This window comes from Cherax quadricarinatus, chromosome 90 (assembly GCF_038502225.1).
Source record: "Cherax quadricarinatus isolate ZL_2023a chromosome 90, ASM3850222v1, whole genome shotgun sequence".
NCBI classification, from domain to species: Eukaryota; Metazoa; Arthropoda; class Malacostraca; order Decapoda; family Parastacidae; genus Cherax; species Cherax quadricarinatus.
In genome coordinates, this window is record NC_091381.1 from 2,218,011 (window position 1) to 2,234,943 (window position 16,933).

Sequence of the window (16,933 nt, forward strand, 5' to 3'; positions counted from 1 at the left end):
GCTAGCGATCATGTGGTTCTGAGTTTTGACTATATAGTAGAGTTACAAGTGGAGAAGGTAACAGGAACTGAAGGGGACAGGCCAAACTATAAAAGGGGGGACTACACAGGTATGAGAAACTTCCTGCAGGAGGTTCAGTGGGACAGAGAAATGGTAGGAAAATCAGTAAACGAGATGATGGAATACGTGGCAACAAAGTGCAAGGAGGCAGAGGAAAGTTTTGTTCCCAAGCAAAACAGAAATAATAGGAAGACCAAAACGAGTCCTTGGTTTACCCGAAGGTGTAGGGAGGCAAAAACTAAGTGCAACAGAGAATGGAAAAGGTACAGGAGGCATAGGACCCAGGAAAACAAGGAGATTAGTAGAAGAGCCAGAAACGAGTATGCGCAGATAAGGAGGGAGACCCAGCGACAGTATGAAAACGACATAGCATCGAAAGTCAAATCTGACCCGAAACTGCTGTATAGCCACATTAGGAGAAAGACAACAGTCAAGGACCAGGTGATAAGGCTGAGGAAAGAAGGTGGAGAACTCACAAGAAACGATCAAGAGGTATGTGAGGAGCTCAACACGAGATTTAAGGAAGTATTTACAGTAGAGACAGGAAGGACTCTGGGGGGACAGACCAGATGGGGACACCAACAAGGAATACACCAACAAGTGTTGGACGACATACATACAGATGAGGAGGAGGTGAAGAAACTGCTAAGGGACATCGATACCTCAAAGGCAATGGGACCGGACAACATCTCTCCATGGGTCCTTAGAGAGGGAGCAGATATGTTGTGCGTACCACTTACCACAATCTTCAACACATCCCTGGAAACTGGGCAACTACCTGAGGTATGGAAGACGGCAAATGTAGTTCCCATTTTCAAAAAAGGAGACAGAAAAGAAGCACTAAACTATAGACCTGTGTCATTGACATGTATAGTATGGAAAATTATGGAGAAGATTATCAGGAGGAGAGTGGTGGAGCACCTGGAACGGAACAGGAGTATAAATGCCAACCAGCACGGATTCACGGAAGGCAAATCCTGTGTCACAAACCTTCTGGAGTTTTATGATAAAATAACAGAAGTAAGACACGAGAGAGAGGGGTGGGTTGATTGCATCTTCTTGGACTGCAAGAAGGCCTTTGACACAGTTCCTCACAAGAGATTAGTGCAGAAGCTAGAGCATCAGGCGCATATAACAGGAAGGGCACTGCAATGGATCAGAGAATACCTGACAGGGAGGCAACAACGAGTCATGGTACGTAATGATGTATCACAGTGGGCACCTGTGACGAGCGGGGTCCCACAGGGGTCGGTCCTAGGACCAGTGCTATTTTTGGTATATGTGAACGACATGACGGAAGGGTTAGACTCAGAAGTGTCCCTGTTTGCAGATGATGTGAAGTTAATGAGGAGAATTAAATCTGATGAGGACCAGGCAGGACTTCAAAGAGACCTGGACAGACTGGACACCTGGTCCAGCAAATGGCTTCTCGAATTTAATCCTGCCAAATGCAAAGTCATGAAGATAGGGGAAGGGCACAGAAGACCACAGACAGAGTATAGGCTAGGTGGCCAAAGACTGCAAACCTCACTCAAGGAGAAAGATCTTGGGGTGAGTATAACACCGAGCATGTCTCCGGAAGCACACATCAATCAGATAACTGCTGCAGCATATGGGCGCCTGGCAAACCTGAGAACAGCATTCCGACACCTTAGTAAGGAATCATTCAAGACACTGTACACCGTGTATGTCAGGCCCATACTGGAGTATGCAGCACCTGTTTGGAACCCGCACTTGATAAAGCACGTCAAGAAACTAGAGAAAGTACAAAGGTTTGCAACAAGGTTAGTTCCAGAGCTATGGGGAATGTCCTATGAAGAAAGATTAAGGGAAATCGGCCTGACGACACTGGAGGACGGAGGGTCAGGGGAGACATGATAACGACATATAAAATACTGCGTGGAATAGACAAGGTGGACAAAGACAGGATGTTCCAGGGAGGGGACACAGAAACAAGAGGCCACAATTGGAAGTTGAAGACACAAATGAGTCAGAGAGATAGTAGGAAGTATTTCTTCAGTCATAGAGTTGTAAGGCAGTGGAATAGCCTAGAAAATGACGTAGTGGAGGCAGGAACCATACACAGTTTTAAGACTAGGTTTGATAAAGCTCATGGAGCGGGGAGAGAGAGGGTCTAGTAGCAACCGGTGAAGAGGCGGGGCCAGGAGCTAGGACTCGACCCCTGCAACCACAAATAGGTGAGTACACACACACACACACACACACACACACACACACAGAGCTCAAGGGAATGTCAGAGCTCAAGGGAATGTCAGAGCTCAAGGGAATGTCGTACGAGGAAAGGTTAAGGGAAATCGGACTGACGACACTGGAGGACAGAAGGGTCAGGGGAGACATGATAACGACATACAAGATACTGCGGGGAATAGACAAGGTGGACAGAGATAGGATGTTCCAGAGAGGGGACACAGGGACAAGGGGTCACAACTGGAAGCTGAAGACTCAGACGAGTCACAGGGACGTTAGGAAGTATTTCTTCAGTCATAGAGTTGTCAGCAAGTGGAATAGCCTAGCAAGTGAAGTAGTGGAGGCAGGAACCATACATAGTTTTAAGAAGAGGTATGACAAAGCTCAGGAAGCAGAGAGAGAGAGGATCTAGTAGCGATCAGTGAAGAGGCGGGGCCAGGAGCTGAGTCTCGACCCCTGCAACCACAATTAGGTGAGTACACACACACACACACACACACACACACACACAGTGTCCCTGTTTGCAGACGATGTGAAGGTAATAAGAAATCAATCGGATGAGGATCAGGCAGGACTACAAAGGGATCTGGACAGGCTGCAAGCCTGGTCCAGCAACTAGCTCCTGAAGTTTAACCCCATCAATTGCAAAGTCATGAAGACTGGGGAAGGGCAAAGAAGCCTGCAGACATAGTACAGGCTAGGGGTCCAAAGACTGTAAACCTCACTCGAGGAAAAGGATCTTGGAGAGAGTACAATGCCGAGCACATCTCCTGAGGCGCACATTAACCAAATAATTACTGCAGCATACGGGCGACTAGCAAACCTAAGAATAGTGTTCTGACACCTCAGTAAGTAATCATTCAGGACTCTGTACACTGTGTACGTCAGGAGTATGCAGCACCAGTTTGGAACCCACACCTGGTAAAGCATATCAAGAAATAGAGAAAGTGCAAAGGTTTGCAACAAGACTAGTCAAGGAGCTAAGGGTCATGTCGTACAAGGAAAGGTTAAGGGAAATCAACCTGACGACACTGGAGGACATGGTAGCGACATATAAAATAATGAGAGGAATTGACAAGGCGGACAAAGACAGGATGTTCCAGAGATGGAACACAGCACAAGGGGTCACAATTGGAAGCTGAAAACTCAGATGAGTCACAGGGATGTTAGGAAGTATTTCTTTAGTCATAGAGTTGTCAGGAAGTGGAACAATCTGGAGAGTGATGTAGTAGAGGCAGGATCCATATGTAGCTTTAAGAAGAGATGCGATAAAGCTCATTTTGCTTGGAAAGAGTGGACCAAGTAGCGACCATCTAAGAGGCGGGGCCAGGAGCTGTGAATCGACCCTTGCAACCACAATTAGTTGAGTACATTTAGGTGAGTACATTTAGGTGAGTACACCGTGGTGGTTAGGCCCATGTTGGAGGATACAGCACCAGTATGGAACCCACACCTGGTCAAGCACGTCAAGAAATTAGAGATAATGCAAAGGTTTGCAACAAGACTAGTTTCGGAGCTACTGGGTATGTCCTACGAGGAGAGGTTAAGGGAAATCAACCTGACGACACTGGAGGACAGGAGAGATAGGGGGGACATGATAACGACTTATAAAATACTGAGAGGAGTTGACAAGGTGGATAGGGACAGAATGTTACAGGGATGGGACACAGCAACAAGGGGTCACAACTGGAAGCTGAAAATTCAAATGAGTCACATGGATGTTAGGAAGTATTTTTTCGGTCATAGATTTGTCAGAAAGTGGAACAGTCTTCAGGGTGATGTAGTAGAGGCAGGATCCATACATAGCTTTAAAAACAGGTACGATGAAATAGGGAGAATGTGAACCAATAGTGACAAGCCAAGAGGGGGCAGCCAGTAGCTGTGAATCGAACCCTGTAACCCCTGTAACCACAAATAGGCGAGTGCACGCAGACAAACACATTCACACACAAATACACACACACACACACACACACACACACACACACACACACACACACACACACACACACACACACACACACACACACACACACACACACACACACACACACACTGCAAGAAGGCGTTTGACACAGTTCCACACAAGAGATTAGTGCAAAAACTGGAGGACCAAGCAGGGATAACAGGGAAGGTACTACAATGGATCAGGGAATACTTGTCAGGAAGACAGCAGCGAGTCATGGTACGCGGCGAGGTGTCAGAGTGGGCACCTGTGACCAGCGGGGTCCCACAGGGGTCAGTCCTAGGACCAGTGCTGTTTCTGGTATTTGTAAACGATGTGACGGAAGGAATAGACTCCGAGGTGTCCCTGTTTGCAGATGACGTGAAGTTGATGAGAAGAATTCATTCGATCGAAGACCAAGCAGAACTACAAAGGGATCTGGACAGGCTGCAGACCTGGTCCAGCAATTGGCTCCTGGAGTTCAATCCCACCAAGTGCAAAGTCATGAAGATTGGGGAAGGGCAAAGAAGACCGCAGACAGAGTACAGTCTAGGGAGCCAGAGACTACAAACCTCACTCAAGGAAAAAGATCTTGGGGTGAGTATAACACCAGGCACATCTCCTGAAGCACACATCAACCAAATAACTGCTGCAGCATATGGGCGCCTTGCAAACCTCAGAACAGCATTCCGACATCTTAATAAGGAGTCGTTCAGGACCCTGTACACCGTGTACGTTAGGCCCATATTGGAGTATGCGGCACCAGTTTGGAACCCACACCTAGCCGAGCATGTAAAGAAACTAGAGAAAGAAGAGATGTAGTGGAGGCAGGATCCATACATAGCTTTAAGCAGAGGTACGATAAAGCTCATGGTTCAGGGAGAGTGACCTAATGGCGACCAGTAAAGAGGCGGGGCCAGGAGCTTGGACTCGACCCCTGCAACCTCAACTAGGTGAGTATAACTAGGTGAGTACATCAACCAAATAACTGCTGCAGCATATGGGCGTCTAGCAAACTTCAGCATAGTATTCCGACATCTTAATAAGGAATCGTTTAAGACCCTGTACACCGTGTACGTTAGGCCCATATTGGAGTATGCGGCACCAGTTTGGAACTCACACCTAGCCAAGCACGTAAAGAAACTAGAGAAAGTGCAAAGGTTTGCAACAAGACTAGTCCCAGAGCTAAGTGGTATGTCCTACGAGGAGAGGTTAAGGGGGGCCCAGGCAAATCCGCGCGCGCTCAACCAAAAATCGAAAAATTATGGAAATTGATTTATATATACCGAAAAATAGCTTAACTGTTTGGCAACACAATGGTACCAGAATGAATGTTCTACGACGTTTCTACAAGAAATTATAGTCATTTATATCAGGTATGGTGACGGCGATGTTGGTAGCGAGTCTGCTCTCGGCCCATATATTTTTTGGATTTTTTTCCTTGTTTTTTATCTCTTTTTCTTGCATTATTCTTTCTAATATAATAACTGACTATTTGCCATTATAAAACAGTAGGCGGAGCTTATCCGTAGACTTAGAGACAACCAGGCACCATATGGGAACGCTCGGCAGTGTTCCCGCTCCCGAGAGTGCCAGGAGAAATCACTTCATTATTACGCTTATATCAGCTTATATATCAACTCTACGGCTTATTTATCTATCAGAATTGATCTAATATGATATAATAAACACTATAAATAACATACAAACATGTTATATACTCTAGACTGAATAAAATGAGCCACAATATGGCGGGAGACCATCAGGAATATTTCGATATATATGAGTGAATCCTCTCATGTCGTATTCTTTGGTCTCTGAGTAAGAGAAAACGGTGTTCTGAAGAGGATAACTGCACTAGAACATCAGTTTACTAAGAAATACGCCCAAACAAATGCGATTTTCGCGATTTTTTTTTTTTTGAGACGGGAGGCCGGCCGGCGCTCCCGGTCAATATCTCGGAAGTAACTTAAAGGAAATCAACCTGACGACACTGGAGGACAGGAGAGATAGGGGGGACATGATAACGACATACAAAATACTGAGAGGAATTGACAAGGTGGACAAAGACAGGATGTTCCAGAGATGGGACACAGCAACAAGGGGACACAGTTGGAAGTTGAAGACACAGATGAATCACAGGAATGTTAGGAAGTATGTCTTCAGCCACAGAGTAGTCAGGAAGTGGAATAGTTCGGGAAGCGATGTAATGGAGGCAGGATCCATACATAGCTTTAAGCAGAGGTACGATAAAGCTCATGGTTCAGGGAGAGTGACCTAGTGGCGACCAGTGAAGAGGCAGGGCCAGGAGCTTGGACTCGACCCCTGCAACCTCAACTAGGTGAGTACACACACACACACACACACACACACACAGGGGACTACACAGGAATGAGGAACTTCCTGAACGGGGTTCAGTGGGACAGAGAACTGGCAGGGAAGCCAGTTAATGAGATGATGGAATATGTAGCAACAAAATGCAAGGAGGCTGAGGAGAGGTTTGTACCCAAGGGTAACAGGAATAATGAAAAAGCCAGGATGAGCCCATGGTTTACCCAAAGGTGCAGGGAGGCAAAAACCAAGTGTGCTAGGGAATGGAAGAAATATAGAAGGCAAAGGATCCAGGAGAATAAGGAGAGCAGTCGTAGAGCCAGAAACGAATATGCACAGATAAGAAGGGAGGCCCAAAGACAATATGAAAATGACATAGCAGCAAAAGCCAAATCTGACCCGAAACTGTTGTACAGCCACATCAGGAGGAAAACAACAGTCAAGGACCAGGTAATCAGGCTAAGGAAGGAAGGAGGAGAGACGACAAGAAATGACCGTGAAGTATGTGAGGAACTCAACAAGAGATTCAAAGAAGTGTTCACAGAGGAGACAGAAGGGGCTCCAGAAAGACGGAGAGGTGGGGCACACCACCATGTGCTGGACACAGTGCACACAACCGAGGAAGAAGTGAAGAGGCTTCTGAGTGAGCTAGATACCTCAAAGGCAATGGGGCCAGATAACATCTCCCCATGGGTATTGAGAGAGGGAGCAGAGGCGCTATGTGTACCCCTAACAACAATATTCAATACATCTATGGAAACAGGGAGATTGCCTGAGGCATGGAAGACAGCAAATGTAGTCCCAATCTTTAAAAAAGGAGACAGACATGAAGCATTAAACTACAGACCAGTGTCACTGACATGTATAGTATGCAAAATCATGGAGAAGATTATCAGGAGAAGAGTGGTGGAACACCTAGAAAGGAATGATCTCATCAACAGCAGCCAACATGGTTTCAGGGACGGGAAATCCTGTGTCACAAACCTACTGGAGTTCTATGACATGGTGACAGCAGTAAGACAAGAGAGAGAGGGGTGGGTGGACTGCATATTCTTGGACTGCAAGAAGGCGTTTGACACAGTTCCACACAAGAGATTGGTGCAAAAACTGGAGGACCAAGCAGGGATAACAGGGAAGGCACTACAATGGATCAGGGAATACTTGTCAGGAAGACAGCAGCGAGTCATGGTACGTGGCGAGGTGTCAGAGTGGGCACCTGTGACCAGCGGGGTCCCACAGGGGTCAGTCCTAGGACCAGTGCTGTTTCTGGTATTTGTGAACGACATGACGGATGGAATAGACTCTGAGGTGTCCCTGTTTGCAGATGACGTGAAGTTGATGAGAAGAATTCACTAGATCGAAGACCAGGCAGAACTACAAAGGGATCTGGACAGGCTGCAGACCTAGTCCAGCAATTGGCTCCTGGAGTTCAATCCCACCAAGTGCAAAGTCATGAAGATTGGGGAAGGGCAAAGAAGACCGCAGACGGAGTACAGTCTAGGGGGCCAGATACTACAAACCTCACTCATGGAAAAAGATCTTAGGGTGAGTATAACACCAGGCACATCTCCTGAAGCACACATCAATCAAATAACTGCTGCAGCATATGGGCGCCTAGCAAACCTCAGAACAGCATTCCGACATCTTAATAAGGAATCGTTCAGGACCCTGTACACCGTGTACGTTAGGCCCATATTGGAGTATGCGGCACCAGTTTGGAACCCACACCTAACCAAGCACGTAAAGAAACTAGAGAAAGTGCAAAGGTTTGCAACAAGACTAGTCCCAGAGCTAAGAGGTATGTCCTACGAGGAGAGGTTAAGGGAAATCAACCTGACGACACTGGAGGACGGGAGAGATAGGGGGGACATGATAACGACATACAAAGTACTGAGAGGAATTGACAAGGTGGACAAAGACAGGATGTTCCAGAGATGGGACACAGCAACAAGGGGACACAGTTGGAAGTTGAAGACACAGATGAATCACAGGGATGTTAGGAAGTATTTCTTCAGCCACAGAGTAGTCAGGAAGTGGAATAGTTCGGGAAGCGATGTAATGGAGGCAGGATCCATACATAGCTTTAAGCAGAGGTACGATAAAGCTCATGGTTCAGGGAGAGTGACCTAGTGGCGACCAGTGAAGAGGCAGGGCCAGGAGCTTGGACTCGACCCCTGCAACCTCAACTAGGTGAGTACACACACACACACACACACACACACACACACACACACACACACACACACACACACACACACACACACACACACACACACACACACACAAACACACACACACACACACACACACACACACACACACACACACACACACACACACACACACACACACACACACACACACACAACATATTTCTTCCATCTTGGACAAACCTAGCCAGTAACTATTTGTGTCCATTGTAGTGTTCAAAATGGAGTACAATAATTGCAGGAAGATCTCTCCTGATAGGAAAAGTTAAGTTCCGGAAGTGGGTAGATCTTGATCTTCCTTATCTTCAGTTTGGTCATATTTAGGTATCCCTGAAGGATGACCTTTTAAGTATCCCTGAAGGATGACCTTTTAGATATCCCTGAAGGGTGACCTTTTAGATATCCCTGAAGGGTGACCTTTTAGATATCTCTGAAGGGTGTCCTTTTAGATATCCCTGAAGGGTGACCTTTTAGATATCCCTGAAGGGTGACCTTTTAGATATCCCTGAAGGGTGACCTTTTAGATATCCATGAAGGGTGACCTTTTAGATATCCCTGAAAGGTGACCTTTTAGAGATCCCTGAAGGGTGACCTTTTAGCTATCCCTGAAGGGTGACCTTTTAGATATCCCTGAAGGGTGACCTTTTAGATATCCCTGAAGGGTGACCTTTTAGATATCCCTGAAGAGTGACCTTTTAGATATCCCTGAAGGGTGACCTTTTAGATATCCCTGAAGGGTGACCTTTTAGATATCCCTGAAAGGTGACCTTTTAGATATCCCTGAAGGGTGACCTTTTAGCTATCCCTGAAGGGTGACCTTTTGGCTATGCCTGAAGGGTGACCTTTTAGATATCCCTGAAGGGTGACCTTTTAGATATCCCTGAAGGGTGACCTTTTAGATATCCCTGAAGGGTGACCTTTTAGATATCCCTTAAAGGTGACCTTTTAGATATCCCTGAAGGGTGACCTTTTAGCTATCCCTGAAGGGTGACCTTTTAGCTATCCCTGAAGGGTGACCTTTTAGATATCCCTGAAGGGTGACCTTTTAGATATCCTTGAAGGGTGACCTTTTAGATATCCCTGAAGGGTGACCTTTTAGATATCCCTGAAGGGTGACCTTTTAGATATCCCTGTAGGGTGACCTTTTAGATATCCCTGAAAGGTGACCTTTTAGATATCCCTGAAGGGTGACCTTTTAGCTATCCCTGAAGGGTGACCTTTTAGCTATCCCTGAAGGGTGACCTTTTAGCTATCCCTGAAGGGTGACCTTTTAGATATCCCTGAAGGGTGACCTTTTAGATATCCCTGAAGGGTGACCTTTTAGATATCTCTGAAGGGTGACCTTTTAGATATCCCTGAAGGGTGACCTTTTAGATATCCCTGAAGGGTGACCTTTTAGATATCCCTGAAGGGTGACCTTTTAGATATCCCTGAAAGGTGACCTTTTAGATATCCCTGAAGGGTGACCTTTTAGCTATCCCTGAAGGGTGACCTTTTAGCTATCCCTGAAGGGTGACCTTTGAGCTATCCCTGAAGGGTGACCTTTTAGATATCCCTGAAGGGTGACCTTTTAGATATCCCTGAAGGGTGACCTTTTAGATATCTCTGAAGGGTGACCTTTTAGATATCCCTGAAGGGTGACCTTTTAGATATCCCTGAAGGGTGACCTTTAAGATATCCCTGAAGGGTGGCCTTTTAGATATCCCTGAAGGGTGACCTTTTAGATATCCCTGAAGGGTGACCTTTTAGATATCCCTGAAGGATGACCTTTTAGATATCCCTGAAGGGTGACCTTTTAGATATCCCTGAAGGGTGACCTTTTAGATATCCCTGAAGGGTGACCTTTTAGATATCCCTGAAGGGTGACCTTTTAGATATCCCTGAAGGGTGACCTTTTAGATATCCCTGAAGGGTGACCTTTTAGATATCCCTGAAGGATGATCTTTTAGATATCCCTGAAGGGTGACCTTTTAGATATCCCTGAAGGGTGACCTTTTAGATATCCCTGAAGGGTGACCTTTTAAGATGCTACTTAATTTTTTTTTTATTTTGTTCCTATTTCTCGATTTTTATGTATAACTCAAAAACGCCTCATCCAATCGGCTTCAAACTTTTAAGACTTATACAGGGTAATGAGGATCAAATTATTGGAAGAAATAGCAAAGTTAGATATCCTGTGAGGAAAGTTACTGAGCACATTCCCAGCAACTTGGAATGGCTCTAGCAACTTTCAAAATTCTCAGTGGCGGAATCTCAAACTTTCACAAAAAAATGATGATGGTAGAGAGTGAAAGCGAAATATATAGGTGCAGATTTGACTCTTTTATTGTGAAAAATATTGAGAAATTTATATTCCGGTTTGTCCTTTGTGTTTACCTGGAGTTTACCTGGAGAGAGTTCCGGGGGTCAACGCCCCCGCGGCCCGGTCTGAGACCAGGCCAATTTTTTCATTTTTTTTTAATAAAATGAAATATTTTCTTCGGGAGTGAAGGGAATTTTAAATAGAATGTAAATGTGCAAAGAAAACTGGAATGAAAAAACATATATATCCAAGGATTTACGGGATTTTTAAGTTTAACGAGGAGAGACTTACCTATTTCTCGGAATATTTCAGTCAGCAATGTTTTCGTTTGCTTTATTTTGAATTTTTATATATTTCTCAAGAACTTCTTTTTTTTCCAGTCGGTTTCGAGGTTTTACGTTTGTTTAATGTATTTTGGGAAAAATTCGCGAGATTATTTCCGTGTTCGGATAACCTTCGTTCCCGTGTGATTACTGGAGAAACGCTCCTCTGATAGGCCATTTTGTTGCTTTTAACCTTGAAATAGTATACCTGGAGTATACCTGGAGGGGGTTTAGGGGGTCAATGCCCCCGCGGCCTGGTCTGTGGCCAGGCCTCATGGTGGATCAGGTCCTGATCAACCAGGTATAGGTGATAATTCCATGGTGTCAAGTGCAGCACGAGAGGAAACTTGTGTTATTTTACCTTATTGCATTATTTTCTTCATGATTTTGGTTAGTGGCTCTTGATCCAAGGAATTGCTCTAAGAGGTCACATACTGAGGGGCCCGGGATCAATACCCAGCACGGGTTCACCGTTGGGCATACACCTGCTGATCATGCTCACCTAGCAGTAAGTAGGTACCTGAGTGTTAGCTGACTGTTGTAGGTCGCATCCTGGAGTACATGATTAGCATAAGTGGCCCGAAATGCTCTGCATGACCTGGGACTTTTTATATGCAAGGGTTCCCAACCTGCGGCCCAAGGGTCGCATGTGGCCCGAGGGTCGCAATTAGCTCTTCTACGAAATGGATGTTGCCCTCACATGATACATGAATTCACTTTTATGTAGGTTCCTCTCTGCACAGTATCAACAGTTACAAAATACATAAAGCCATTTTACCACAAAATATTATGGCCACCTTCAACAACCACCTTTCACTTCTGGTCAGTGCTAGTTTATCCTCGTAGCAAATCTAGCACCTGTTACGCCGCTCTGATGCGTACACTGTCAGAAATTGCTCTTTCGTATATTTAAATTTCTATTTGTTAGGAACGAAATGAACACTCAAGGTACTCGTGAACTTAAGCATTTGTGATTGTGAGGTTAGTGACAATAACCACCAGCCCACGGTGCCCCATGGCCTGGTGGCAAAGCTTACGCTTCACACGGTGAGGGGTCCGGGTTCGACTCCCAGCGAAGGGGTGGAAACATTGGACGTGTTTCCTTACACCTGTTGTCTATGTTCACCCATAAGTAAAATGGGTACCTGGGTGCTGGTGGACTGGTGTGGGTCGCATCCTGGGACAAAACTGACCTAATTTGCCCAAATGTTCTGCATAACAAGCGGCTTTCTATATAGTAGTATGTTATTGATGTCAGCTATTTTCTGTATATCTTGTACATGTACTTGTAGTAAACAAAGATATTATTATTATTATTATTATTATTATTATTATTATTATTATTATTATATTCAATACTGAATTACTGCTAGCGAATCTAATCGAGTCAAAACTAGCCACCCCAAAATATCGAGCGTGTGCATTATTAAGGAGGATATAACTGGCAGCTTCAAGCCAGCTATTTCCTGGACCCAGAACCATGATAGAGCTAAGGTAGTTATGCCTCGGGTAAATACATATAATTGTCCTGTGTTACATATTACGACTTTCAGTATAATTATTTTACCTTATTAATAATAATACTATAAGTATAATGCTAATATCGATCATTACAAAATTCGGCCCTCCTCTAAATTTGACTTTTCAAATTGGCCCTCACATAATAAAAGACTGGATACTACTGCTATATAACATACCCATGATGTATCATGTACTTGTAGAAATAGAGACCACAGTCTGTTCTGTATGATCCCTAAGAGGGTTTATCCCTTCCTTCTGATTAATATATAACAATTGTGAACGGCATCAATCTTTAATTGGTAATGCACTGTATGAGTCAGGTAAAATGTCTTGTGGGCTAAAGCTGCGTAGGCACAAATTTTATTGGATTCTGTGTAATACCTGGCTAATGCATCTTCTGGTAGGCTTTGAACTTTTAGTGTTGACATGTTTTCCTCAAGAAAAACAATCTCTTGATGTTAGGTTGTGTAAGTTATCATGTGCCAGTTTTGTGAAATAATTAAAAAAAGATCTCTTCTGATCAGTAATAATTCATTTGACTTTATCTGGTTATCCTAGATTAAATTAGTTTAGCGTTCTATTGTGTATTTATGTATGCCCTCAACACCATTCATAAACATTTATGAGTTATGTTCACTTAAGCTTATATAAAACTTCCTTAAAAGCTGATCAATGTTACTTAGAGCAAAGCTTGGAGTGATTTTAGCCTGCGTAAGTCCCAGTTCACGTTCTAGAAAGAAGCTAGAAAAAATTAAATACTGTCACTCACATATAAATAGCTTCAAACTTTCCATCCTCATTAGGTGATAATGCAACTTCCGAGCGGCCAGTTTACCACATACCAGAAACACTTATGTGAGAGGAAGTACAAAAAACCAGATTGGCTTATGGGAAGGTATAGCTACAATTTTTTTTAGATATTACATTCCTTTCATATATACATAATGCAAAATGTGGATACTATATTAACATTTTAAATACCTCATCATAACCATTATTGGTCATTTCATAAATTACTGTCTCATTTGATAACAGCTTATCCGATGTAAGCTAGAATACAGCCTCAAAATCTCAGATACCTGTCTGACATTATCAAGGAAGTAATTTGTCATTATTTGCTTGTTTCGACTTGTCTTAAGATGGTTGAATGTTTGAGAAGTCTAACATGTACACTTCTGGTGCGTAACACCGTCTCTCTTCACACACTGTAAATTTCATATTACTAAGACTATGCAGATTGAACTGTCAAAGATTCTTACTAAAAAAAAAAGTCTTAGTTCAATATTTACGTCTCGTAATCTACTGATTTTACTTTCTAAATAAACTTATTTTGCTATACATAGTTTATTTTAATGTTCAAGTGATCAATAAGCTGTAATGAGAGGATGGAAGTACAACTATATAGTGTTAGAGTACCAAGGATCCTGGAGGTGCAAACACTGGGATGTGAGTACAAAGATCTGTGTTGCGGGGGGGTTGTGGGACCAAGGAACCAGGTTGGAAAACACACTCCGGGTTGGGGGAGGTGCGGGGGAAGGTTGGACACTCCGGGTTGGGGGACCAAGGAACCAGATGTTGCGGGGGAAGGTTGGAGGTGCAAACACTCCGGGTTGTGGGACCAAGGAACCAGGTGTTGCGGGGGAAGGTTGGAGGTGCAAACACTCCGGGTTGTGGGACCAAGGAACCAGATGTTGCGGGGGAAGGTTGGAGGTGCAAACACTCCGGGTTGTGGGACCAAGGAACCAGGTGTTGCGGGGGAAGGTTGGAGGTGCAAACACTCCGGGTTGTGGGACCAAGGAACCAGATGTTGCGGGGAAAGGTTGGAGGTGCAAACACTCCGGGTTGTGGGACCAAGGAAGCGGTTTTGTGAGGAGAAAGTAGTTCCTGTTGCCAAACACTCCGTTATTCAAACACTTTGTGGGACCATTGTTTGCGGGGACCTTCCCACGTTGTCAGTTTTATTCCTTCACAACGTTGAAGCATTTACCTGGGTAAGAGTTGTCTTTCCTCGTGAAAATAGCTTTACGTTGTCTTATTGTCTAGCAAATTATTATTACTATCAGGTACTATGACAGGTACTGCAACTACTACTGTGCTGCTGCTTCTGCTGTGCTACTACTACTGCGTTCACTTAAGTTGCTGCTTCTTCTAATATTACTACTACCACTGCTACTGCTACTATTACTACTACTACTACCACTACTACTGCTACTATTACTACTACTACTACCACTACTACTGCTACTATTACTACTACTACTACTACTACTACTACTACTACTACTACTACTACTACTACTACTCCTAGTACTACTATCTATATCGCACCAATTTCCGTTGCTCATTGAACTTGTTAAGCATAAGAGATAAACACTAAAATTGTTTAAACTTAAACGAAACAGATACGAAATATTTTGATCCAGACTTCAGCACTTTTATGACCTCAGCTCAAGACGGATCCACAAAAAATGTAACCAACATGGAAAGTTGATAACCACTACACTTACTACACTGTGTGTGTGTGTGTGTGTGTGTGTGTGTGTGTGTGTGTGTGTGTGTGTGTGTGTGTGTGTGTGTGTGTGTGTGTGTGTGTGTGTGTGTGTATGTGTGTTGGCAGTCTGTAATGTGTGAACCTTAGGTAAATATTTATTTTTGTAAATATCAATTAATAAAACATTTATTTTAAGTTTTCATTAAAAAAAAAACTAATCAGACGATGAATATTAAACTGTATATACTTACAAATTGTCCAAGAATTAAATAATTCTTAAATTATTTCGTCGTAGACTACGAGAGTCACAGTGATGATGATGCAGCCAGAGTCACAGTGATGATGGTGTAGCCAGAGTCACAGTGATGATGGTGCAGCCAGAGTCACAGTGATGATGGTGCAGCCAGAGTCACAGTGATGATGGTGCAGCCAGAGTCACAGTGATGATGGTGCAGCCAGAGTCACAGTGATGATGGTGCAGCCAGAGTCACAGTGATGATGGTGCAGCCAGAGTCACAGTGATGATGGTGCAGCCAGAGTCACGGTGATGATGGTGCAGCCAGAATCACAGTGATGATGGTGCAGCCAGAGTCACAGTGATGATGGTGCAGCCAGAGTCACAGTGATGATGGTGCAGCCAGTCACAGTGATGATGGTGCAGCCAGAGTCACAGTGATGATGGTGCAGCCAGAGTCACAGTGATGATGGTGCAGCCAGAGTCACAGTGATGATGGTGCAGCTAGAGTCACAGTGATGATGGTGCAGCCAGAGTCACAGTGATGATGGTGCAGCCAGAGCCACAGTGATGATGGTGCAGCCAGAGTCACAGTGATGATGGTGCAGCCAGAGTCACAGTGATGATGGTGCAGCCAGAGTCACAGTGATGATGGTGTAGCCAGAGTCACAGTGATGACAGAGCACCCAGAGTCACAGTGATGATAGAGCAGCCTGAGTCACAGTGATGACAGAGCACCCAGAGTCACAGTGATGATAGAGCAGCCAGAGTCACAGTGATGACAGAGCACCCAGAGTCACAGTGATGATAGAGCAGCCAGAGTCACAGTGATGACAGAGCACCCAGAGTCACAGTGATGATAGAGCAGCCAGAGTCACAGTGATGATAGAGCAGACAGAGTCACGGCGATGATAGAGCACCCAGAGTCACAGTGATGATAGAGCAGACAGAGCCACACTCACACCCACCTCTACACTACACAGTTCAACCCAACAATACATTGAGTCAGAATTTACTTTCACCAACGTAGCTATGCGTTAGCTCTCCAAGCATCTTTGCATCAGGCGTTAATTTCATAAAAATACAATATCTTGGATGTCATTTTTCGAAAATGTAGGCCTCAGTTTAACTGCAGGTTCAACATCATGACAACTACTTCAAAAAAGTCAATAGACACATAAGTACTGGTCATTCTACTTCCCAGTTATGTTGGGATAGATAATTTTGGTAGCAACATCCGTCAACCAACTCAGTAAACATGTTAATCCCAAGTCATTACGAGTATTTATTAACAGTAAGTAATGCTT

General features: G+C 44.3%; 1 protein-coding gene across 4 annotated transcripts in view; it reads right to left on the bottom strand.

Annotated features, from left to right (window-relative positions):
- LOC128693483 (lipase 3-like) overlaps positions 1-16,617 on the bottom strand; it is a 63,059-nt gene extending 46,442 nt beyond the window's left edge. For 2 of the 4 annotated variants that reach the window (XM_070104275.1, XM_070104273.1), the window contains exon 1: positions 15,643-16,612. The gene's annotated coding sequence lies outside the window, so the exon portion shown is untranslated. Of the gene's footprint in view, positions 1-15,642 lie in introns of all 4 variants that reach the window. The other 2 variants (XM_070104274.1, XM_070104276.1) reach the window with 2 other exon arrangements.
- Positions 16,618-16,933: the final 316 nt, after the last annotated feature.